This window comes from Bidens hawaiensis, unplaced genomic scaffold (genome assembly GCF_021521415.1).
Source record: "Bidens hawaiensis isolate Kalapana, Puna unplaced genomic scaffold, B.hawaiensis_p1.1 tig00071858_1, whole genome shotgun sequence".
NCBI classification, from domain to species: Eukaryota; Viridiplantae; Streptophyta; class Magnoliopsida; order Asterales; family Asteraceae; genus Bidens; species Bidens hawaiensis.
This window is the reverse complement of record NW_027506676.1, coordinates 7391-34989: the sequence shown is the minus strand read 5'-3', so window position 1 is coordinate 34989 and position 27599 is coordinate 7391. Positions and strand designations below refer to the sequence as shown.

Here is a 27599-nt window from a genome sequence, read left to right as displayed (position 1 = left end):
TTTGTAAGGACCCCATAAAAATTAATACTTGGAACCCATACTATTAAGGCTGAACTAGTCTAGTGGAAAGTCCCTTGTTTTTTCTTTGAGAGGTTGCAGGTTCAAGCCTCACCATACCCAGTTTTTGTTGTTTTTTTAATATTCTAGTCAATATTAGTTATTTAGTTAGAGTATTTGTGTTTTTCTTTAGTTTATCCCATATAACCATTATCACTTTCGTTTATCCCATATAACCATTATCACCATGCAACATATATAATGACAACATGAGTTTTACATATACTTAAATTATTTATCTTGTGTATTGTGTATGTATATTATAATTAATCATTTATTGTGTAAGAGTTAGTTTTTTATGTCTTGGTTATTCATGTAAGACCATATATATATAGCTTACGCTTATGTTTTTCGGGTATGAATAAAAATGAATTAAAAGTGTATGTTCTATCTAGTTTCTAATCTATATTCTTTCTACTTACTCGTTTCCAATGACACCATATTTTCGTGTTTTATTATGTTCCTCGTCTAGACCCGACCCGAATAACGACCGACCCAAAAATTTTGTAAACCGGAAAATTTGGGACCCCATTGGCAAAAAATCCTGGGTCCGCCACTGGGAACGACGGCGACTTTTTGGTTGTTTGGATGATAAAAGGCTAGGGTGATGGTGTAATGATATAGACTATGATGACGACGTATTTATGAGTTTTCATTCTTGGTTCTTAATTTATGAGTTTTCATTCTTGGTTCTCTTACGTTTTTGGTTTTCAATAGGTTTGCCAAATGTTGATGATTAAGACACGCCGGTTGCTATGCGGGCTTTAATCATCATCTAAACACCGTCGCAACGCGGCGGATCAACCTACTAGTTTAGTTACAATGTAGACGGAAACCAACTTAAATAACAAATTATATAATATGATACAATAAAATATACAATACATAGATGATATATAATACAATAAATATAATTTATATAACATGATAATGTAATATAGTATGCTAGAATACAATATAACATGATGTAATGATACAATACAATATAGTTATATACTCCCTCCCAGGGTCGGCTCCGAAAAGCCGAAAAAACTTTTGGGCTAAAGGCAAAAAAAATTTTGGGCCTTAAGTAAAAGGTTGGGTTTAAACAATTTAATTTTAAATTAGCTTACTTAATTATGATTTGAGTTGTGTAAAAAAATCTTTGTATAAAATAAGCTTAAAAATGTCTCAAATGAGACTAGAACCCACAACCTTTTGGTTAGATGTTATACCCCTTTACCATTAGACCAAATAATTGTTATATAATTGTGTTGAAACATTGATTATACATATTTTTTTCATACAAATTTATATAAAAAAATTTGAAAAAAAAAAATTTTTCGGGCCTAGCGGGGTGTCGGGCCTATGGCCGTCGACTACCCCGCCATGCCTTAAGGCCGCCCCTGCTCCCTCCGTCTCATTATAAGTGTCCTAGTTTGATTTTTCAAGTTTTTCTTGCTTAACTTTGACCGACAATATTTTTGTTTGTGTTATATAATACTTGATGTAAAATATATGAATGGATTGAGTTTTAAATGTATTTTACATTGATATAATTTTCATCAGGTATTATATGATACAAATAAAAATATTTACGATCAAAGTTGCAAAAGAAAGACTTGAAAAGTCAAACCAGGACACTTATAATAGGACGGAGTGAGTAATATATATGATATCTACCTATACTAATAAAAGAAAATAATTCTGACACATGTCATTCTGAGATTAATTCTCACTATTATTTTCCCGCCAAAATCACTTCTCTTCTATTGATGGAAAAGAAAAAAAATCTTGATTCTAAATATAGTATTGATTATAAATTTAACATACCGTATTAATTGGTCAATCTTCATTGATTGGATTATTAATGTCATAAATTATATTCTAAACATACTTAATATAAAAAATTATTAATATAATAATTACGTGTCTAGATATATTTTTTTTAAATTGGAATGTATATATAAAAGAGTTTATGTTTAAAGAGTTCATTAACATTCAATTTTTTGAGACATTTTCATTTTAACGTAAGCTATAATAAAATATTTTTTAACTTTTTAAAAATATTTAGTCTTAAAAATCATAGTCAAATTTTCCATTCTTTATATTTATTATAGGAATATTGTGATATTGAACAATAATGTGTGTATAAGGATATCATGAAAGATGTTTAAAAAAAATTTGTTGTCTTTTTTTTTTGTCTATGGTCGGGTATCGAATGCATAACATTTTTGTGAAAAACTTTAGCTACATCTTTCACATCGAAAGACCTCATTGTTTAAAATGATGCTTCCAGTGGCATTGTTTCATTATTGTATAGCGATGGTAGAACAACTCATTGTCGATTTAAAATTTAAATATATTTCACGATATAGAACGACTATATATGTAATACATTTTTTTACGTAATATAAAGAGACTTAATTATCTTTTTTTTATTTAGATTAAATTATTCATTGTAATTTATACATAAGTGTATCCCGTGTATAATACACGGGTTTCTAAAGCTAGTAATATAATATTACATAATATAATATATATGATATATGGTGTTTATCATAAATATATAAAATAATATATGTCATGTAATATAAAATTAATATTAAATATATGGTGTTGGTTAAACATATCCTTGAAACGTAACCTAAAAGACAATACTGAGGTAATAATATAATTGAGAAAAATGATACATTAAATAGAAACAATAAAGATTAAGGTACTTTTAATATAACTGATTTTTTAAGTCACAACTTTTAATGCACAATTTATATCAATCTACATTTTTACAAATGATATTTTTACCATCATATAATTAGTAAGTATTTAGTCAATGCCACTATTGTCGACCTTAGTTGGCGTTTTTTGATGGATCCATAACACATACCCTTATATTTATTATACCAAATCTATACGATCTTGTAGAAGTAGATATCTTGGCTTGATTAACTTTCATCTTAAAAACCGTATTAAATTATTGTAAGCAATAAATGTAAAGATTTGATTCATTTTGAAACGAATGTTTTCGTAATTAATAAAATTATAAAATACATGACCCGCCTTCTACATTTTGAAAGAAATAAATAAATGAAATACTAGAAAGTAACACACGCTAATTCTCTTACAAAAATTACATATAAATTTCAAATAAATGTTTTTCATTATATTCGAGAAGCAATGAACAATCAACATGTTACAACATAAATTAATTAACTTATACAATTTGAACTATTTTTTGCCCCCATCTTCTAATAACATTGAACAATGACCAAAGTTGTCGATTATTGTCTTCCTTTCCCTTAATCCTTGAACTAGGTAAATTACTCAACTAGTAATAACATAATTTGTCTCCCCGATAACCTTCCATTTGTTATATCTCAAACTATAAACATTAAAACATGTATTATTTTCACCTTTCTTGAACCCTACAACGACCTTGTAATCATCGTTTATGGTTTGGTTATGATTCCATAAATGATGATTACAAGGTCGTTGTAGGGTTCAGGTGAGAATTCAACATGTTTTCGTTTAAGATATGAAATTTGGAAGGTTATTGGAGAGGTGTATTATCTTTTTACTAGTGGCCTCGGTATCTTTTGCGAGGGGGGCGTTTATCGTTGGTTGTCAACCTATATTTTAGCTTTTCCATAATGTTTTTTTTTTCTACAAGATGAAGCTGCCATGCAGATTACAGAAAGTTAATTAATATTCAACATATATCACATCGAAAGAACGAATTAACAAACGCGAAACCTCTTACCCTAAATAATACGAACAATGAGCTAGTGATGGTATCGTTTGTTGGAGAATTCGTATCTAAAATGAAAATGTTATGAAGATGAGTGAGAACAATATATAAAAAAGAAACAACTTATAAAAGTGTGTAGTTTGATCAAAGTAATGTATGAGAATGAGATAAGAACATTGTAAACCTTGTCTTTCTTGTGCCGTTATTTTGAAACAAAGGCCAAAAGAAGAGTTGAAAACAATATAGATCCTCCATTTGGAGGCAGGTTGTGATTGAGGCTGTTTTCGAAGTGGTGAAAACAAGGATATTTAAAGAGTTGTCTAGGGGCAAAAGTGTCATTTGAACTTCTAGGGTTAGCATCAGACGGCTGAATGTTGATGCTCTGGACCATCCATGGGCCAAATTAATAGTGGCAATCACTTTTAGGCAATTATTAGTTGTCAAACGTTTCTAAAAAGTTCTGAATATTTGGACCCCTTAAGATGAGGTTCTAATTAAGGATCGAGCACATAGTTACTTCTCCTTTGAGAATAATCAAAAACGGAAAGTGTTCAACCGGAACATGAAAACGTGACTAAATAGGTCCTAGTTACTCTTCGGGACGGAGTGGAAGAAAGAAGGGGATTCTCGTACACGGAAAAGGATCCAATAACTTTGAAAGAATTGAACGAGGAGCCATATGAGTTGAAAATCTCATGTACGGTTCTGTAGATCGAGTGATAGTAGGGTGACTTACCTGCCAACTTTTCCACTCTCACCCAAAAAACCGAACTCTGCCTTACTTAAAGTTGTCAGAGTACGATTAACCTCTGGATTTAAATCACTGCTTATATACCCGGTATTGGCCATAATTCACAAGAACATTCTGTAGTCTTATCAAAGGATCAGAAAAAAAAAGGTTCGGATCTCCAGCGGGAATGATTTGGAAGAGCGAAAACCAAAAGTAGTGGTATTTGCTAGCAACAACATAATGGAGGCAATCAATCAATATAGATTATAGATTGATATGAAATCTGATTCAAATCCAACGTAGCACCCATAGGTACATAAGAATGTATTGAATCGATTCAAAACGCTCACTTTCTAGATGATCTCTTTAGAAGAAGGCGATTCTAACAATCTTTCTAATTACTTTGTTCTCTATTTCTATTTAAGAGGGTACTAAGGAAAAGTGTTTTATTTCCACCGAGCTAAAAAAGAAGTCGATGTCTCTAGTAAACTAAAGACGTTATTATGCTAAAAAATTTTAAAGAGAGTTTGATCAGAATTCGAATACCTTCATATTTATATTCATGGCGCGGAGTCAAAAAGTGAAAGCTATAAATGAGATAGTATGTTGATTAAAATGTGTCAACCATGTTGTCACCGGAACGACAACTTAAAAATTGTTAAGACGCATAACACCTTATAGGGTACAAATTCAAAGACCCGTTACCGTAAAGACTAGCAACTTTAACAATACGACTATGCACAAAAGACACTAATTAACGTATATTTATAGTCTTATTGACGATGTAAGTTAGTGTATCAAGTATAAAAGATATATAGTAACAATGTAACCCCAAAGATACACATTGCTTTACATATATAGCTAGATTATTAAAAATACATGTATAAACATATATGATCCAGAGATTTCCGGGAGAGTTGTGAGTGTAGTGTAACTACATCATATAATACATAAACTTTGGAAATTGATAGGCACTAAACACCTTAAGGGTACGAGGTGCGTGATGATAGTTAATCGGTATGGAATGGACTTCTAACCCGAGTCATCTGTGCTAATACATGTTTCTCTCCATATGTATGGGGTTAACGTCCTCTAGCTAGCTAGAATGCTTCCTTTATTAATCGTTACACTAAGAAATTCTAACGTAAGGAGTTTTTAATGCCATTGTGATATTACCTTACATAAATATGATAAGCGACCGTTCAAGGTTTTATCTCGTCATCAAGATTCGTTTTATGAGAACTCACGGAATTTTAAGTTAGATTTTATTCAACAAATAAATCAGTTATTCTATGAGCGTGTGACTATAAATTAAAATACGAGCCATATACTATGTTGGGAAAAGATTACTGTAATGAAATGAACCGTGTATAAACCATGAGCTACATTGAAATCTAAACAATTCTTGACAATTACTTAAGCTGATATGATTATACGATTAAAAGAAGTTCAAGGATAGACGTCTGAAATGGTTATAAGTGATATCTTCAAATTCTCTTTTATCAAGTTTGACTTTTCTGGGTCAAAGTCACTTACTTGGGATGGTTGACTTTTTTGGTAAACATTGACCAAATAATCCAAAGTATGGTTATAAGTACTATCTGGGAAATTGCCCGGTTAATGGTTGTCGTGAAGTATCGGGCCATCAGAGGGTCTAGAGCCAGTTACACTCATGGGCACTTATAGTGTGGTTTAAGGCCCGGAAAAGAAAAGCTGGTAATAGAGATATACGAACCTCACGAAAACAGTATATTGGGCTTTATGAGAATCAATGACTTCGGTACCTGGCTAAACAGAAGGTCGGTAATTTCAGTTTGGCTGATGAATATTAATTTGATATATGCAAAAACCTGGTGTGATTATAAACTTGGGTTCAGCATCAAGATTAAAACAACGAATTAGACTCACGGCTTGTATAACTAAAAATCGTTCAACCCTGTGTGATACATGTTAGAATTTGTGAAGGCTTTGGGCTAGTTTTGGGCTTGGGCTCAAATTGGTGACAAGGAGAACAAGGACTTGGCCCGTTATTGTTTCTTGTTAGTTAAGCCTTTAACCCTAGTTTTATATCTATATATACTCATGCTATGTAATTGTAATCTTTGCACCTAATCAATGAAATAACCTAGTTGCAGCCCGTGGATGTAGGTCCCCCGCTGGGACCGAACCACGTAAAAAGTTTTGTGTCGTGTTTATCGTTATTATTTTCTGTTTTACTGCATGTATAATCATGTGTGCTTGTTCGTGTGTTGTTCCGCTGCGCCGCTTTGTTCCTAACAAGTGGTATCAAAGCCAGGTTTGTTGAACACACGGTAGTTGCACGGATAACGATTCGCAGGTTTGTTTATTTTGGTTCAAAGATTGAAGATCTGTGGGTTAGGTTTTGGTCAAATTAAAACCTTGGAGCCGTCGGTTATATTTGTTGTTCAACATCTGTGACTATACAAGCTGTCGTCACCAAGCCCTTTTTTAAATTCTGATTAACATAAATAAAAAGTGGGAAGTAATTTGCCTTGGATTTCGCACGTGAATGAAAGCATAATCTGTTTCTTTTAGTGCTTGTGTCATCAAAGGATTCAAAGCAAATTGATTTAGGCTTTGGGAGTACATGCGTGAAGGAATCAAACTTCCGTTTTTTGGTGTTTGTGTCCATGTAAAGAAGACCAGAAAAGAAAAATAAAATAGAAGTCAACATCTTTGTTGAGGTAAATATTTTTATTCTTTGGAACGACAGGATTTTTTTTTATCAAGATTGGTATCAATTATTATTAAGATCCTACAAGGTGGTTTTGATACAATTGGAAGTCAAAGCTTTTACTCAATGTTTAGTCGCATGTTCGAGCAAGTTAGTCAATTTGGGTTTGGTTAAAACCCTTGTATTTGACATGTGTTGTTCGGGTTGTTTAGATTTTGGTTTTGTGACTGTGATTTTATTAGCGTGTTGTGGTTGAAGACCGAGGTAGGGTTTTGTTATATGCGTTCAGGTTTGACTATTAGTTATCAACCGTGAAATTGGGGAACCGGGCTATGTGTTCAACTTTCGGGTTAGATTTGTCTGCAGAGGATAGTCTAAGGTAACTGTTTATAGTTTATTTATAGTTACTTGATTTATTCGTTATTGTAGGAACAAATCGGTCTGATTGACAGTGTTCAGTAGAACAACCGTCAAGTTCTGGCCCGTGGCCTTGTTGTGTATGTTCACTGTTTCCGATTTGTTCTCGTTTGTTATTGTTATAACTGAAGACGAGATGATTTATGATCGGAACGTTTGACGGTTATGGATTTTGGTTGATTGGGTTGTCATGGGAACTTGGATGTGGTACTGATATGTGAGAAACCATGAGAAAATGGAACCAGTGGGTGCGCTGGTAACGACATAAGTGAAAAAATGGGTTAGTGGCAAGTCATGTGAACTATTGCTCATTTGGATGGTCTTTCGGTTAGGATATGTGTTAACTGATTGTGCGTACAGTCATAGAACCCTTGGTACCTCTTGCTTTCCTTGAAAGCTCAACTACTGTTATAACTGTTTGTCTGTTAGTTGGTTTAGAACAGTGAAGTTTTATCTTGTTCAGTGGTGATTAGTGGTACAACATTTGAGGTGACCTGAATCTTGTGCTGGGTGAAGACGTTTGCCGGGAAAGTACAACTAAGGATTCATATCATGGAGTGTTGGTTTGGCATGGGTTGGAATAACAGAGACAGTGGGAGCTAAGCATAATTTGACTTGGTGGGACTGCATGAAGGCGTGGGACATTCTTTAGAGTCAAGTCAAATTATGCAGTCCCACCATATAACCGGCTTTGTTCTCGCTTTGTTCCTAACAATACACATACATACCGCAGATACCTTCCACAGTTCCTCGTCTTTTCGACTAACCGTGAACAACTTTTCGTAGCTTCATTAAGTGACTTATAATTGTAGCGTTTCATTTACAACTTTGATAAATATATTTTTACGATAAAATTATAATTAATATAAATATAAATAAATAAACATAAGATTACAATCATACAGTAATAAATGTCCAATAAATTAACCTGATACAACAATCAAATATTCCCTTAATCCCAAAAGTAAATAAAACATTTTAGATTAGGTACTTTTACTAGACTATGAGAAGAACAATCACAAAGGTTACAAACTAAACTAGCTAATGCAATTTGAAGTATCTTTGCTCCTAACTCCTGAACTCGAACTTGTGAGCCTTATCCTGAAAATAAAAGGACCGTAAACGTCAAAAACTTGCAATTTACTCACAACATAGTTCGGATCTGAATCAAAGTGAATTACCTTAAGGCTTATTAGATCCACTCGAAATATAGACTTCAATGATTTTCTATCAGTGTGTACAAAAGCAGATTAAAGATTTATTCAACAGTTAGAAACAATTAAAAATATATATTTGTGTATACCTCACGATGCATTTTAGTGTTCACATGTTTTTCATCACACTGTTTACCACCCGTAAATTGCTTACTCAAGCAAACATTTAAGGTTACTTCTGAGTCATCCACATGGAAATATGAAAGTGATAGATGTGTGTGTGTCAGTGTGTGTGTATATATATATATATTTATATAAGTCTTCAATATATTGAAAATGAAAATTGAAATTATAACATACTCTCTTTAGTATCCTTCGTATGAGTTTCATACTGAACTACATACCCATGATGGGAGGCTTTCAATCCAAAGTCATCAAGCTCAAATTTTATATAGTTATATAAAATAGATGTATGATTTGTCTAGGTGTTACAGTCGGCCGTGCAATATGGACTGTTCTTAAAGTGGTCATCTTTCAAGGATGTTAGATTTGCCTAAAGTGTCCCTCAACATCTATAGGCACTCATTATGGCAGATGAGGTTTCCCAATGAGTGACTTTGTTACCACTTATAGCCTAGTTATCTCATACCAGTTAACCAATATTATATCAACAAAGAGTTCATGGATTGTTTTATAGCACGAGCGGAAACTTACCGTTAGATCACGCATCTTAATACTGATCCACTCTAGCACACTTAACTACAGATTTCTTGTTTAGTTGTCTAGAATTATCATGTGCAAAACAAGTCGGTAGCATTTGAAGTCCAATATTCCTTATGAACCTTAGCATCCATTTTGTGCATAACTAAAATAAAGCTAGCACATCATAGAGTTCAAAAAATTTCTTAAATAAAGTAACTATAATTTTACTTTCCGTTTCCTGATTTACAATGGTCTATTGATTCAAATGTTAGTTTATTATGTCAAGCTAGTGTTTTTACTTTCTTTTTGTTAGTACAATAATATTAAACGATGATAAACTTATTATATTTATGATTATTTATTAGTTTTCATCTTATTATATCCATTTACTATTTTGTTAAAGTTGTGACATTAAGGTATATATGGACTAACTGAACACCTTAAGGAGTGTGTAACAACGCATACAACACGCATAATTAGGTCGTTTTTTTAATCTAATAAACTCTAAATTTGACCAAATCTAAGAGAATCGAAAACAACTATTAGATCTTTTCACCGCGGTATTGTAACAAATAATTGAGTTTAAGTATGATGGTCGGGTATTTTGTATATATATTAGTGTTTTAGTTATGTAGTTTTATTGAGTATATTGTTAGAACTTTGGTACTTCATACGTGCTTTTGTATTTCAGGTAATTGATCGTTAAAGATGCTAAATGGGAGACCTGTACGAGCATGGAATGATATCTCGCGAAGACCGAAGCATGATTTGATGTCTTGGAAAGTGTTACAAGGATTCGGGAAGAGCATGGATGAGAAATCATAAGCCGATGCTAAAACTGAACAAGATTGGTTGACAAAATGCGACCATGAAGTATAACAAGCATATCCTGAGCTAGAAAATGAGTTACGGGACCTATAATATATGAGTTTTGGGTTTCTCGACGAGAGGAATCCAAATATGAGATTTTCTTAGGTCGCGGTACGCGACGGGTAGGGTCTATGGCCATCGCGATACGGGATGGTATTAAAAAACGTGAAAAAAAGGATTTTGGCCTATATCTTCTATTTTCCGAACCCTAATATAGATTGACGAACAGCAGCAGCTATTAGGCGATTTTGGGTGAATTCCAGGGCTACCAATCATCTCTTGATCAATCCTAATGGCCTTCCTCATCATAATTGAAGATCTAATGATGTCAAGGCTCGGCTAATCTCCTAGAATCGCACCCGAGATGTATAGTTTGTAATCTTTACAGTTTTTCTCATGTGACTATGAATAATAGTGTATGATTATTGATGATTGATATATGATTATTGATGTTTGGTATTTCTGTGTGTTCAGTCGGTTTAGATTTACGTTAGTCTGAACGATTAGTTACCAGTTGCCAGATAATTGATCATATGACTGTTTGATTTGGCTTAATACGATAAAACAAACAATTGCCCTTAACTGAGTCACACTTGCTAGGACTGTTTGATAACCAGTGCCGTGTGTAAAGTGATTGTTGATGTCTAAGGTTTTGTCTGATTGATCAGTTTTTAGTTAATCTGTTAATCATTAATTTGTTAGGTTGCATGAGATAACTGTGAGTTGCTTACTTGAATTCCCGGGTGTGATTTTCTTTGTTAACTTCTTAAAACTCGTTTACTTGTTCATTGCTTAGTTCTCTAAATTCACTTAAATTTCTTGTGTGATCAACACTAAACACTAGTTACTTCATAATATTAAATCTGTACACGAATTGCATTGACCACATACTCTTTGTGATACGATACCCTACCTGCTCTAACTATTTAGTTTAATTAGGTTTTTGATTGACTCAAACGACGGTCATCAAAGTACGATTTTATTCCCCTAGTTTTGTTCGAAGACCCATTTTTAGTCCAAAAGTTGTGTGTGTGTGTGTGTTTTTTGCTTTTAAGTTATTTAGTTTCGTTCTAGTCCTATTTTCATCGAATCACTTAACTTCGTCAAATGTTGCTATTAGCTTTTACCCATTTGTGGTTCGCATGATGAGTGTTATTGTAATTTTTCGTTTCCCCTTTTATTTAACTTAACTTGATATTATATGAAATGATATGACATGATATCTTATCATACCATATCGTACCTTATCTAGTGATATCATATCATACCATATTGTATCGTATTGTGTCGTATCGCATCGTATCGTATCATGTCATATACAATGTATAACCTCTGGGTAGGAAATCCCAACACTGTGCCAATATTGTTCCATCACCTTTGGCGAAATCCTACCAAACTCCTCTTTGTTTTCATCTTATCATCATGATTTTGAGGGAAATAATGTTCAATTTCGACGGCATATCTACCCCGTTAGCAAAATCTTACCCTAATTAATACCAGATAAGGGAGGGAGAAGCCACCAAGAAGCAAAAAGTTGGGGCTATATTTTTGGTGGTGTTGTCGGTGGGTCATGGTGGTTGCCAGTCAAAGAATGAGATAGTGAGGATTATGAAGTCAAGTCAAGTCAGTATGAATTGAAGCTTGGAAATTAAAGCTCAATTTGACAGTGTAATGGTTAATAACCATTCCACATGACAACAGACAAGTCACATTTTTGTTTAATTAATCAATTGGGCCATTTTTCAAACACCTATTATTTCAGTCCCTTCTAACTTAGGTAACTTAAGGGTTGTTTGTTTCCATCTGATTCATTAGACTTCAGACTGTTTGGTTTTAAATAGAAAAACATCTGAATGGTTAAAAATTTTGTCTGAATCATTCAGACTTACTGTTGTTGCTGAATGGGACAGATGCTCGTCCAGATCTGACTCATTCAGATCTGAATGAACCAAACAGCCCCTTAGTTATAATAGAACATTTAAATTGACTAAAAGGTTCAAATTTTCTTTTATTTTACTTTTATTCTCATCCCACTCTCCATCCCTATCTCTATAATTACACTAAAAAACACTATATTTCTCTCTCCTTTTCAATTAAATAATATTTTTTATACCTTTATTATTACAGTTTTCTCTCTCCTCTACTCACAACTAATCCAACAAATATTAAAAATAAATAAGGGCAAACAATGTTCCCTAAATATTTCCCCGAATTTACAAAAGTTACTACATTTCCCTCTCCACTCTATAATTTACACTCACAATCACTCACAATCCCACCTTATAATTTGCAAACTTCCCACACATAATTATAGGGGATGGGATGAGAATGCTCTTAGTCATAATAAAACATTTAAATTGACTAAAAGGTTCAAATTTTCTTTTATTTTACTTTTCTTGATTAAAATCACTTACTTGGGATGGTTGAGTTTTTTTTGTTAAAACATTGACCAAAAAGTCCAAAGTATGGTTAGTGATATTAGGGGAAATTGCCCGGTTAATGTTTGTCGTGAAGTATCGGGCCCAAACGAGAAACCCATGGGCACTTTTAGTGAGGTTTGAATACCAAAAAAGAAAAGCTGGTAATAGAGAGATACGAGACACCAAAAACAATATATTGAGCTTAATGAGAGTCAATTACTTTGGTATTGGGCTAAACATAAGGTGGGTAATTTCACTTGGGCCAGTAATCGGTATACTGATAACTGATTGGTGAATACGGAGACTGCAAGTTAATGGGCTGATGAATATTAATGGGTGTGCTGGTCTGTTGCAGAAAAGAAAGAGCTACAATTATTAAGTTACTATTTGTTTTTGAAGACAAAAATTATCTGCAATCTGATTTCATCTGATTTAATGTCTGCAATTGAAGATATAGTCTGAAGGCCTGCAATCTGAAAATATAATATTGTTTGTTTTTATAAACTGGATATCGTCTACATAAGCTAAAAATTAGTTACCTATCATATATATATTAGAGTAGATAAAAGTCATTTAACGTTTGTAGACTTCAAAAATAATTGGTAGTGGTGTACGAACTATGGAAGTGGGTGGTGGTAGACAATTGTGGTAAGCGGTGAACGGTGGGTGGTGGTGATGGACGGTTGTGGTGGTGGGAGGTGGACCGTGATGGTGGCCGACAAAGGGTGGTGGTGGTGGGGTGGTGATGGTAGATGGTGGTGGCGGCGGACGGTGGGTGGTGGCGGTGGCGGGTGGTGGTGGATGGTGTTGGCGGGTGGTGGTGGTGGACTATGGTGGTGGTGGATGGTTGTGGCGGGTGGTGGATGGTTGTGGCGGGTGGTGGTGGGTGGTGGACTATGGCGGTGGTGGATGGTTGTGGCGGGTGGTGGACTATGGCGGTGGTGGATGGTTGTGGCGGGTGGTGGTGGCAGGGTGGTAATGGTAGATGGTGGTGGCGGCGGACGGTGGGCAGTGGCGGTGGCGACGGAACGTGGGTGGTGGTGGTGGTGGTGGTAGTGGACGGTGGTTGTGGCCGACGGGGGTGGTGGTGGTGATGGGTGGTTAACGGTGGTGGTGGTGAGTGGTTGACGGTGGTGGTGGCGGACGGTGGGTGGTGGTGGCGGCGAACGGTGGTGCTAACAACCTATGCATTCTGTTATCATTTCCAATTGGACGATCCATTAATCCAACTAGTAGAGGACTATAAATGGATCAATTTTTTTTATTTCCATGACGGTGGTGGTGGGTGGTGGTGGTGGTGGACGGTGGATGGTGGTGGTGTTGGGCATTGGGTGTTGGTACTTGGTATGATGTTAAAAATGTGAAGATGTTGAAAAAAAACTTATTTTTTAAGACCATAAAAAGAGTTTTCAGATCTTTTTTTTAAAAAACAAACAGTCTTCAAGAGCTTATGTCTGCGCGCCCGCAGACATGGGCTCCTTGCAGACCTTATAAGCAAAAATAAACACAACCTAAGTGATTTTAATCTTGATCCCAAATATCTGTATACTTAGAGGTGCATAAAAAAACCTGAACCCGGATCCGGAACAAAAAAAAATACCCGGAACCGGTTATTTTTATACCTGAGCCCGCACCCGACCCTACCCATAGGGTACAGATAGGGTATGCATTTTAGTACCAAAACCCATACCCGGAACGAGACCCGATTTATACCCAGTAATACCCATAAACCGGACCGGAACCGGGTTTTCCAATACCCGAAACCGGGTTTTTCAAATACCCGATCTATACCCGAAATTACCCAAAAAAATGCCTAAAAAATACCCTAAAATACCCCTAAAAATTGTATCCCTTTAAAAAAATCCGATCTATACCCGAAAAACCGGAAAAAACCTCAAAAAGACCCAAAAATAGGGTTTTTTCAATACCCGAAAATAGGGTATTCAAATACCCGGTGTTTTATATCCGACCCGAACCCGATGCATAATGTATAGTTTTTAGAGAATACCCGGACCCGAACCCATAATACCCGATTTTCTAATATCCGGTCATACCCGAACCCGGGTATTTAGAAAACACGATTTATGCATCTCCAATAAATGATTCGGATATATACATTTTCACAATCTTTTAGGTTTTTGATGCTTGTTATTCAAAAAAGTATCCCCTTCATTAGAAATCCCAAAATTAGTCGCATGGTATTGGTTCGTAACCGATTATTAAAATCTCGAAAATTTTCTAACAAGTACATGTATGAAAAAAGGTGATTAAGACCCAAACTATATACTTAGTCAGTTCCGGATCTAGGTATATATGCTAGAAATGAGTTATAGGGTCTCGGGTTGGGTCGTGTCTAAACTGGTATGAAGAAAGAAACCGTTTGCACACCGCTACAAAATTGTCACAAGACGGAAAAAATCAAACAAGTATAAATTGCCAGGACCCAAGCTTTTGGACGTGTAATTTGGGCAAATAACTTCTACACATAAATGATGAAAGTACATGAAAATAAAGTTTGCCAAGACTAAAGCCTTTGGACTTGTATTTTGCGGCAGATAATTAACTTATACACATAATTAATGAAAGTAGATGAAGACTAAAGCCTTTGGACTTGTAATTTGGGGCAAATAACTTGTACACGTAATTTATGAAATCAGATGTTCTCAACTGGCTTTAAATAGGTCTTAGGCTCCAATAGTAACTGATTTACTACACAATACAATCAGGGTTGTAAGCTAGCAGAAATTACTTACAACCAGCTAGATCTCGGATCTTGTTTTGTGTTGTTTATTTACTATAAAGGAACGAAAGAGTTAGTGAAAGTTGATGAGAGGATAAGATAGAGAGAGAAAGAGAGAAAAGAGTTTGAAAATGACAAAAGGTTGTGGTGAACATGCTTCCATTATTTATAGTGAAAAATATGCCATGCATCAATCTATTTATAAAACCCAATTAATGGGCTTATTTAATTACAATGGTCTTGGGCTCAAAGACTAAACCGAAAGCATAAAATACAAATACAAAAGACTTATAACATTCCCGATCACTTAAAAACCAGGTTCAACCTGAACCGGCTTGGGTAAAACCGGTTTTGGCCATCTTTGACCATAACCAACCGGATTTACAACCGCACTGATTTAGGCCAAGAAATCCATTTGTGCTCCTTTAACTGATTGCTTAACATTTTGTAACTAAATATTTTATGCATTTAGTTATCACTCAAACGATTTTAATTATCATACTATGGATTACGTTTAAATTTGCATCATAATTTTAGTGCAATTTTTTTTTTAATTTTGGTTCGCAGTTTCCATCAGGGAAATCATATTTAAGGTTTATGTTCTAACTAGTTAATAATTTAACTATAATATACTTTTTAGAATTATACATATTTTAGGCCGTCTATATCACATTAAACCAATTGTTATTTCAAAGAAAGAATAGGTTTCTCTAGACTGGGTACAAATTGACAAGACTCAAAAGTCTAGCTTTGAACGTGTAATTTGGGACAAATAAATATTACAAATAATTGATTATACTATTTTTAATTGGCTCACAGCATATCTCTATACATATGATTCAAATACAATTTGCTTTCAACATATAAAAAAGAAAGAAAGAAAAACGGGCGTGAAATTGCCTTGTTGATAAAAAGTTTATGCTTTGCAAGCTATCTAGAAATCGAAAAACTGAAATTTTGTTTTGTTTTTTTTTTTTCCTTTTTCGTACTTACAGGTCACATAAGAATACATATATATATATATATATATTAGCTTTTAGCCCGCGTGTTACGCGAGATTATATAGTTTTTGTTTTTAATTATTTTGCAATTTTATTTTTTCTAACAATTTTTTTTTATTTTCAACCGAGTTTTGTTTTGATTTAATACGTATATATTAGCTTGTTACGTTACTTTTGTTTTTTTACGTTTGAGTTCTTTCAATTGAGATTAATAAGTTTATATTTGGGGTGGAGTTGAAGTTCATAGTTAGGCTATTTAGATTGAGATGAGTTGTGTCGAGACACCCGCCGATCCACGAGCGGTTATTGTGTTTATTACGGTCATAACCTAATCTCTTGGTCCTTGAAAGGTCAAGTTATGGTTTCTCGGTCTAGTGTCGAAGCTGAGTATCGTGGCGTTGCTGATATAAATAAAATGGTTTGGTTATATAATTTACTTAAATGAATTACGTTTCTTTTACATGTCATTTCTATTATTGTGACTATATTTTTTTGAATTTTAATTTAATTTTGTAAGTAAGTTTCTTATACTCGGACATATTTTGATCCATTTATGCTTGTTCATTATGATCATTTATGTTCATTGTTGAATAAAACATTGAATGAATCATCTCCTTAATGTTTTATATTTGTTCATTTGTGTTTATTTATATTCGTTTATGTGTGTTCATGTTTGTTTAGGTTTGTTCATATGGTGTTTATTCCATCAACTGATTGTTTCATTTTGGCATCAGTCGGAGTTATAGCAGATTTGTTAGGGCTTGGTCGCATCCTTCATCATAAGTTTATTATAGGTTATTGAATTCAATCAAATTTTGAATATAGTAGCTGATTAGTTAAGGCTTATACCTATTTGCATGTTTATGACGTTTATACCCTTCACTTAAAACTTGCATTTGTGAGATTTTATTCAATTGAACAAAAAATTGCATCACACTACAGAATGCAAAAGCACATACCCATTTTGCCCGAACCAAGTAATAAAATGTAACAAAAGGCATGGTCCTAACAATAACATGGTTCGTTGCTAATAATCACGTCTTTGAGCAATGGAGTCAGTCTTCCTCACAAGAACACATTTATCATCATCTTTTTTTTTTATATAAAATACTAATTACATGCAAGATGTCAATGTTATAAACTCCGCTCACCAGCCAAAGAAACTTAAACATCCTCCAAGTGGTCTCCATCTTTTAAGGTTTTATACTTATTAATATCTTCAAGAATGGAAACCAAGACATGGAAATTGTGAGAATAGTGATTCAATGCTTCTGCCTTATGAGCATTAGGTGTTTTCAGCTGATCGTCAAAATATTGCTGCATCCACAAAGAAAAATGTTTATGAGAACATGTTTATATATATCGAGAATGTCGATTCTAAACAGGTATATGATCCCCATATCACTAAAGTTATGCTTTGTTTGGAGACACAAATTACGAAAATACCTTGTCATTTGGAGAAGTATATTCAGAATCAGTCATGTATAGTTCATCAAAATCCAAAAACTTCTTATCTCTCATTTTCCTCTTTAGTTTTTTTTGCACATCAACAGATTGTAAAGACGGTGCATACTTACGTTTCCCATATACCACAACTTTCCCCATCCTCACACCCACAATTACATTGAGTATCAAATGTTTCAATAAACTAACAAAAGTAACATTATATGAGTAAACTAAAAATGGGTCAAATAATCAAACAGATCTTACCTTCTGATCGGCTTTGTGATGATCCCTCAAGCAGCCAATCAGCTAATGTGAGATTATAATTCACACCATGAGATTTAAAAACCAACATTGCAGTTTTGGTCAAAGTAAAATGACTAAAACCGTAATGTATCAAGAACGTGCATGGTAATTATGTATTGTCTGGGATGAATTGGTAACAATAAGACCAAAGTCAAATAATTATAATAAATTATCATTATTATTATAAAACCTACCCATATGTTTGTCTGCACCAGCAGTTTTGTACCATGATCCAAGCATAGCTTGATTGGGAAAGTGTAGTAATGAGCTGGCATATTGGTTTCTCGTTACCTTTTATCCACATTGCTTATTGTAATTAACCATTTTCATTTGACCATCTGGTAATGTTTTATACATTACAGCCTTTCTAATGCTATGTAAAACTTTAAGAATTCAAAAGTTTTTCATTGGCATGACAAAATCAAATACATGCCATTTACACGCTTACTGTACAACAACAACAACATTAAGCCTTCAATTTGACTGTCGTCTAAGAACCATTGATACGAAGGAGCGGGACAATCTTCAGTGAGTTCAATGCACATTGAGTAGAAGAGTTTATCCAATGAATTGTTGAGAGGTCAATATATTAATTAAGAAAACCAGAAGACGTGTCTACTATAGGGTGTTAAATGGGTCGTGTTTGTTGGTTGAACCTGAAAACAACATGAACCCCAAAATGATGTAAGACTCTTGAACCGCAACACGATCAGCATATCCGTAGATTGACCCGAACACAACCTTTTTGATCTGAATTTTTTTTATTATTTTTATTGTTTTCACATTTTGACACTTTAAATTTACATTTTTACAATTATTCTGGGTAATTTATGTTGTTCTAACTGAAAGCTCATAAGTCATAAAACAAAACTTATATTCAGGAAATTGTTATAAGATTTTTTTTTATTAAAATGTAACTGTTTTATATGAATTGTGTTAGGCTTGAATGCATGATATTACAACTTTCAAGGTGGATGGCTAAACATTGGCATACTGTTTTATATACTAAATGGATTATTGTTCCAATTGTGTTCAAAACATTAAACACTTAGAAATTTAATTTCTTAAAATCAAAAAACAAAGTCTAAACTAAAAGAATTAAGAATTTCACGAAAATAAAATTTAAACGTAAAATAAATAAATCAGGAGATAATAAAATAACTACCCTTAAACCTATGTTTACTTGTGATGATGCATCTTACTTGAAACCATGATTAAACAATTTATATATGATTGTTCAATTCAAAAATAGATTCCATTCCATCCAAATTTGTCGAGAGAAACCGGAGTGTAAGGGTTTATCGAATTATCGCTATCAGATAGAGTACGATAATTAATTAATTAATATTTAAAGATACGTACCTTGGCTTTCGATCGGTTAACTTACAAGATTCTTCAATCACTAGATAACAGTTAACAAAGTTCCAACAATGGAAGCATCAATATCAAAATTCAAATGCAAACATTACTATTAATAACTCCTTTGTACAAAGTGAAATTAGTGAAGGTGCTTCTAAGAGTTAGCCCGTTAGAGATAAAACATAACCCAAGTTTATTGGATTCGGGTTATTATTATTTTTTATATCTAACAGACAAACTTGGATTATTGGGTATGGCTTATCTAACGGGTAGAACTCAAAGAAACGTTTGTAAAAGTAAACGTAATAGTGCAACATCCTACTTTAATTTCACCAAAATACCAAAATTTGTAAAACACTGGACTTTTGAATGAACTATGATTGTAAATAACAAACAAAGATCGACGATCATTTCAAACAAAGAAAAACAGGTTGTGATTTACCTATCAAAATGGTGATGAACATAGACCAAAATTCAGATTTTAAAGACCAAAATTAAACTGAAATCGAAAATATTACATTAAAGACTTGCAATTTTATGCATCAAAATTCAAAAACTTGATTAATCGAATTCATCACTGCAAGACATGTCTTTTTTTGGAATATAAGTTTTGTTTTATGACTTATGAGCTTTCAGTTAGAATAACATAAATTACCCAGAATAACAAAGAAAGCAAGCCAATATAGAAAGGAACAAAAAAACTGCAGGTAACCCTACAAATAATGCCTCCAATAATGAGATTAATGACATAAAGAAGTCAAATCCGGTGTTGACAAATGATCAAACACCTGGTGCGCATACCTGAATATGAAGGATAACTGTATCAGAAGAGGTTACACAACTCAAAACCCATGGTTGGGTTATGAATATGATTATCCAGTGATATTGAGAATCGACATTACAACCCATGTTAAAATCCCACACAAGAACGAAAGTAGCTCTTCATTTAAACTTACGGAATTGAGGGATCAAAAACGATAATCATCGAATGGAAATTGAAAAACAGCCAGAGTCAAGCAACGATGATGAAGGAGAGGCGGTTGTGAGATGGTTTAGTGTTTGGGGATGGGGAAAAGAGAAAGGGTTATAAAGTTGTCATAACCCGTGTAAGGTATCCGAGTTTGGTGACCAATGAGACCCGCGAAAATTAAAGCATAAACGGGTTAAATCAATGAGAAGTCATCATTTTAAAATCAAGTAAATCTGGTGGCTCTAAAAAAAGGGGAGCGACCACATCTCGACACATAGGATTTTTGGGTTTTCGTTTATATATATATATATATATATATATATATATATATAGGGTAAGTATAAAATGAAAACTCACTTAAGTTGTGAAAACTCTAGAAACACATTCTCCATCATATATTTTTAATTAATGTTTAAATCTTATGGTCCACAATTAAAGTGAATAAAAAATGTAAATATAAATATAACTTTTTCTCTCTCCTGAAAACATATATAAAAATTAATAAAATGTTAAAAATAGCAAAACATTTTTTTTATGTTTTGATATTTTGTATTAAGTGTTACAACATATATTACATGTAATAAAAAAAAACCATGTTACATATGATTTTCGCGGATTTTCACAACTCAAATGGGTTTTCATTTTAACCTTACCATATATATATATATATATATATATATATATATATAAATCTATGAGATAGCAAAAGTCACCTAGGAATGGACCAGAAAGTATCGTGTTGGCAATAAATATCAGATGTGACTTGTCTGCTTCATACTAGAATTCAGTTTATTTAAATTGGGCAAATATAAAAATAACAAATAAGATCACACTTTGATACAACACAATGACAAATAAGATGTGCCATAAGTTTATGCATCTTGTTTGTTTATTTTCTCACTTCTCTTGCTACGGTTAATAATTACAACTTCCACTTCTGTTAGCAACCAACTCGTACCGGTAGCTACTCATTATAAGTGTATCGATAAGGAGAGAGATGCTCTTCTCGATTTCAAAGCTCACCTTCAAGACGAAGATGGCTTTCTCTTTTCATGGACAACTGAAAAGGAAGACGACTATGAGTGTTGTAAATGGATTGGAGTTACGTGCAACAATCAAACAGGTCATGACAAAGCTTGATCTTTTCTCATATGGTCTTAAAGGTAAGATTAGCCCTTCTTTGCTCAACTTAAGCTACTTTAGTTATCTTGACCTTTCCAATAATTTTTTTAATGGAACCGTTCCCGCCTTTGTTGGTTCCATGACACAGTTGAGCTATCTTGATCTTTCCTATAATTCTTTTGGTGGAACCACGTCCATTGGTTCTTTGACCAACTTAACACATCTTGACCTTTCTAGCAACTATCGTTTAAACGGAACCTGCATTCCCCTAGAACTTGGAAACCTCACAAACTTGCAACACCTTTCACTTAATAACCTCACAAGTTGTATAGTTGAAACCATAGATTGGTTGTCCCATATGTCTGGTTTGAACAGCCTGATGATGGATGGTACTTCCCTGGCCAAAGTAGATAAGTGGGTAAACGTGATTCTAAATCTTCAAAAACTGTCATATTTAAGTTTATGGGGATGTGACCTCTCGAAGGTTATGCATCCATATTCTTCCTCATCTGTCAACTCTTCTTCATCTATTGTTACCCTTTATCTTGACGATAACAATCTCAACTCATCCATGTATCAATGGTTGTTGCCATTAAGTAGCAATAAGCTTCGTATTCTTGATCTTTCTGAAAACAAGTTAGATGGCAAATCTTTTGGTAATCTATGTACTTTGACATCTTTATCTTTAACTTTCAACTCCGCTGTGGTCAAATTTCATGATTTCCTCAACAACTGGTCCGGATGCACATCAGTAGAATTACAATATTTGTATGCTTCATATAGCCAGTTCACTGGTTCATTATATGATGAGATCCAAATGTTTTCTTCTCTGAAACTTCTTAAACTTGATCATAATGAGTTAAAAGGATCAATAAGTGAAAAGGTATGGGAATTACCCAAGCTTCAAAGTCTTGACATTTCTTCCAACTATCTTAGTGGTGCCATCTCTGATAACATTGGAAAATCAAAGCTTCGCTATATTGATCTTTCAAACAACTCACTCAAAGGAGTTTTTTCTGATTCTCGCATGCCAAAACTTTCTTATGTAGACTCTATTGATTTTAGCTCTTGCAACCTAGGGCCCCCCTTCCCTAAATGGATTCAAAACAGTAGAAAACTTATTCATCTTAATATTGCCATCAATAGAATTTCTGACACAATTCCAGTGAAGTTTTGGAACACTTGGCCTTCTCAATTGGTGTATTTGAATCTCTCGACCAACAACATCAGTGGGGAGGTACCGAATTTAATATCCAGTTTTGACCCTAACTATTTCTCAAGAATAGATTTGAGTTCAAACAACTTTAGTGGTCATATACCGAATGTTCCATATACTTCAGCGTACTTAGATCTTTCTAGAAACAAATTCCATGGAGGACTATCCTTTTTATGCCACATTTCCGAAGGGTTCTTAAGATATCTAGACCTCTCACACAACTCAATTACTGGAAGACTTCCAGATTGTTTGTGGCATTTCAAAGAACTTGAAGTTCTTAATCTAGGATACAACAATCTATCTGGAAAGCTCCCTGCCTCTATGGAATCTTTGATTGCACTTGAGGTGTTGAGTTTATATAACAACAACTTTTCTGGAGAACTGCCTTTGTCACTTAAAAATTGCACGATGTTAACATTTTTGGATTTAGGGGCCAATGAGTTTACTGGTAACGTGCCTGTATATATAGGGGAAAGGTTATCAAGGTTATATGTTCTTAGCCTAACATCGAACAAACTCCTCGGACGTATCCCTTTACAATTATGTCAACTTGAAAATCTTAAAATTCTAGACTTGTCAATAAACAGTCTTAATGAAACCATACCCTCTGCGTGAACAATCTTACTAGCATGGTTCAACAAGGATTCTTAAATCAACAAAATGTACACAAAGTCTCGACTCCGTGGTCCACTTTAAGAGGTACTGTGCAATTTTACCCTCATCTCACTTACGTTGACCATCAAATGATCCGTTGGCAAGGAAATATACGTGAATTCAGCACAAATCTAGGACTTTTAAAGGGCATTGATCTGTCAAGAAACAATCTATCAGGACAAATACCCTATGAACTAACTGATCTCCATGAATTGGTTGCACTAAACTTGTCAAACAATGCTCTAGATGGGAAGATTCCATGGAAAATTGGTGAGATGAGAAAACTTCTATCTTTGGATTTATCAAGAAACAATCTTTCAGGAGAGATACCTTCAAGCATATCCAAGATGAATTTATTAAATTATCTGGATGTGTCGTATAATAACTTGTCAGGGAGAATTCCATCTAGCACTCAACTCCAGTCTTTTGAACCTTCAAAATACACAGGAAATGCACGACTATGTGGACTTCCCTTGACCAAATATTGTCCTAGAGATGAAGGTTCAAAAGTACCACTCATGGTCAGTGAAAGTGAGGATGACGGGAAAGGGATAGAAGACCTTTGGAAATGGTTTTATATAGGCGGTGCCATTGGTTTCCCTATCGGATTTTGGATAGTGTGTGGCACTTTACTTTTCAACCGCCGTGCAAAACATGCTTTTTTTCACTCTCTGGAAAGCCTGCAAGGCATGGCTTATGTAAAGGTGGTGGTGTTCATTGCAAAATTGCAAAGGTTTGCTTGTAAGTAGTTTATGGTGTCTCTAGTAGTTATGCTGTTTTGAACTGTTTATTCGTGTTAGCATTAAGTGTAGCAGCTATGAAAGATATTGTAATGTGTGTCATGCATGTATTTGGATTAGGTTTTGTGAATAAAGTTGCCACCAACACCATAGGTGGTCATTTCCCTGCGTTGTGTCAAATAGAGTATTCTAAGGTGTAAAAAGCTTTTGGTCAAAAACAAGATCTGTCATGATTGTAATTATCCTTGGATAATTTGGATGTGCTTACTTTGAAACTTTTTTGATTATATAACTTCTTATTGTACTTTGCTTAGAAAAAAACAATAATGAAGAAAAACAAAGGGCTTATCTTCTTGTCTATATGTATAAATAAATACCCATGTATAAATATATGACACTTCTTCTGCTTGAACTTTCCACAAATTTCTCAATACGTTATCAGGAATGTTTGTTCTCTTCACAGGAAGTTCCCACTAATATTTTCGCCGTTGTTTCAAGCTGCCACAACACGGATTCATCCGACTCTAACTTGCCTTTCGGAACATCTTCCGTTCATCAATCCGGGTACTGAAAATCAAGCACTCCCTGCTTTTCGGTTCAGTTCCAGTACCAATGAAAATACTAAAAACATGAAAAACCGAATAGTATTGATACATATAGGGTTATTGAATTTAATAATCTCAGCTTTCACTTATTGGTCGTGATTAATTGCAATTCATGAATCGTTTACAGGCAGTCCCAACTTTATGTTATTTAACCTCATATCAGGTACCGAGCTAAATATTTGTCCATTCCATGGCCCGGTTGTCCAGTATTGTTGTGTCCCATTCCACTTGCATACATATTCTTTACTAGAAGGGATAAGCTCAAAAGAGAAAAGTCCTACGCCGGGATCTTCATTGCTTCTCCATGAAGTAAGAAGTAGACTCCTTTTTGTTCTATAATCATAAGCAAGTTTTGCCCCGGGTAACCAGGTATGATAACCGGGTGATCAAAACTTTGCCAAATTGGTTCAACAGATGGTTTTGACCCGTCTTTTAAAACTAAGTTGCCATCGTCAAGAAGAACGGCAAATACATAATTAAAACTGGTGATTGTGACATTTGTGGACCAAATAGGTACCTTGGACTCATTTAAGAGCACTAAGTTACCATTTACAATCTTTAATTCCGACATGAATCTATCAGAGATGGGTGCTTCTCTATTTGCTACCCAGACTATTTTCGGTGTTTTGACGGTTTTGTACCAGATTCCTATGTAATAGTTAGAAGAGTTACCTGCTTTGAAGAAGCCCAGCTCAAAGTTTCCTCCTTTGGATATGATCGTTTGGTTTCCAGATAAAGACTGATTCACAGATACGGTGTCGGCTCCAGACGCGAGTGATATCTTTAGAAAGAAACATAAAAGGAGCAAACACTCCATCTGTTGATTATCTTAAACTGTTACTTTTAGTGAACAGCTTGACTTATACAAATATATTACTTGCTAAATTCTCTTGAAGCAATAATAAATGAAGTATTAGGCTATCCGGGAAATTGTCTGGTTAATGGTTGTCATGAAGTATTAGGCTATCAGAGGGTCTAGAGTCAGTTACACTCATGGGCGCTTATAGTGTGGTTTAAGGCACAGAAAAGAAAAGCTGGTGATAGAGATATACGAGCCTTGCGAAAACAGTATATTGCGTATATCTTGACTAACCGTGAACAACTTTTCGTAGCTTCAAGTAACTTATAATTGTAGCGCTTCATTTACAACGTCTTAATTTGGTCTTAATTTTACATCAGTTTTATGCTTCTATTAACTTTGATATATATATATATATATATATATATATATATATATATATATATATATTTAACGATTTAAATTATAATTAATATAAATGAAAATAAATAAACATAAGATTAAAATCATATAATAATAAATAGGGAAAATTCCCAAAATGACCCATTCATAGAATGTGTTTCCAAGTTTATCCTCATTAATTCAAGTTTCCAATTTTGTCCCTTTGGTATCTCGTCGCCGACGACATGATAACGAACACCGACGATACGTTACTGAAACAAATAGGATAACGACACGTGGCCGGAATCTGTGGTGACGATGCGTTATGTTGCTAACGTAGGGTAGCGGCGATGCGTTATGTTGTTAACGTAGGGTAGCGGCGATGCGTTATGTTGCTAACGTAGGGTAGCGGCGATGCGTTATCGCTAACGCATTGTGGAACCCTTGTGTTGTCATAACAAGGTAGCAACAACATAACGCATCGCCGCTACCCTACGTTAGCAGCATAACGCATCGTCAACCCTATGTTATACGTAACGTAGGGTAGCAACGATGCGTTATGTTGCTAACATTAGAGTAGCAGCGATGCATTATGTTGCTAACGTAGGGTAGCAGCGATGCGTTATTCACTGACGCATCTTTGACGACCTATTCCGGCCAGATTCCGGCCACGTGTCGTTATCCTATTTGTTTCAGTAACGCGTCGTCGGTGTTCGCTATCATGTCGTCGGCGACAAGATAGCAAAGGGACAAAGTTGGAAACTTGAATTAGTGGGGATAATCTTGGAAAAACATTCTTTAAATGGGCTATTATGGAAATTTTCCCTAATAAATATCCAATAAATGAACAAGATACAACAATTAAACATTCCCTTATAAAAAGTAAATAAAAACAAATTAGCTAATTTTGCTTTACAAACTTAATTAACTAATACAATTTGAAGTATCTTTGCTCCTATTTCCCGAACTCGAACTTGTGAGCCTTCTCCTGAAAATAAGAAGGATCGTAACACTGTCAAAAACTTAATTACTCACAACATAACTCGGGTTTGAATCGAAATGAATTACCTTAAGGCATGTCAGTGACAACCACGGTATAAACTTGCACATCAAGCCACAATATATGGACTTCAATGATTTTCTGTCAATGTGTATAAAAGCAGATTAAAGATTTATTCAACAGTTACATACAATTAAAAACATATATTTGTGTATACCCCAAGATGCAGTTCGGTATTCACATGTTTCTCATCACACTGTTTGACAACCGTAAACTGCTTGCCCAAACACACATTTAAGGTTACCTCGGAGTCATCCACATGGAAATCTGAAAATGATATATGTATATATATATAAGTCTTCAATAAAATGAATGTGAAAATGAAAATTGAAATTATAACATACCCTCTTTAGCATCCTTGGTAATTGAACTATATACCCATGATGGGAGGCTTTTAACCCCAAGTCATCAACACATATACCAAATATGTT

The 27599-nt window shown here is 34.2% G+C and overlaps 1 long non-coding RNA gene and 1 pseudogene across 1 annotated transcript; one reads left to right on the top strand and one right to left on the bottom strand.

The window, feature by feature from the left end:
• Window positions 1-8630: 8630 nt before the first annotated feature.
• On the bottom strand, window positions 8631-25833 carry LOC143618389 (uncharacterized). Its single transcript, XR_013150998.1, has 3 exons — window positions 25601-25833; window positions 8808-8853; window positions 8631-8727 (listed from the first exon to the last, which is right to left on the bottom strand). It is a non-coding gene; the product is annotated as an uncharacterized LOC143618389 (long non-coding RNA).
• Window positions 20610-24332, top strand: LOC143618388 (receptor-like protein EIX2; annotated as a pseudogene).
• Window positions 25834-27599: the final 1766 nt, after the last annotated feature.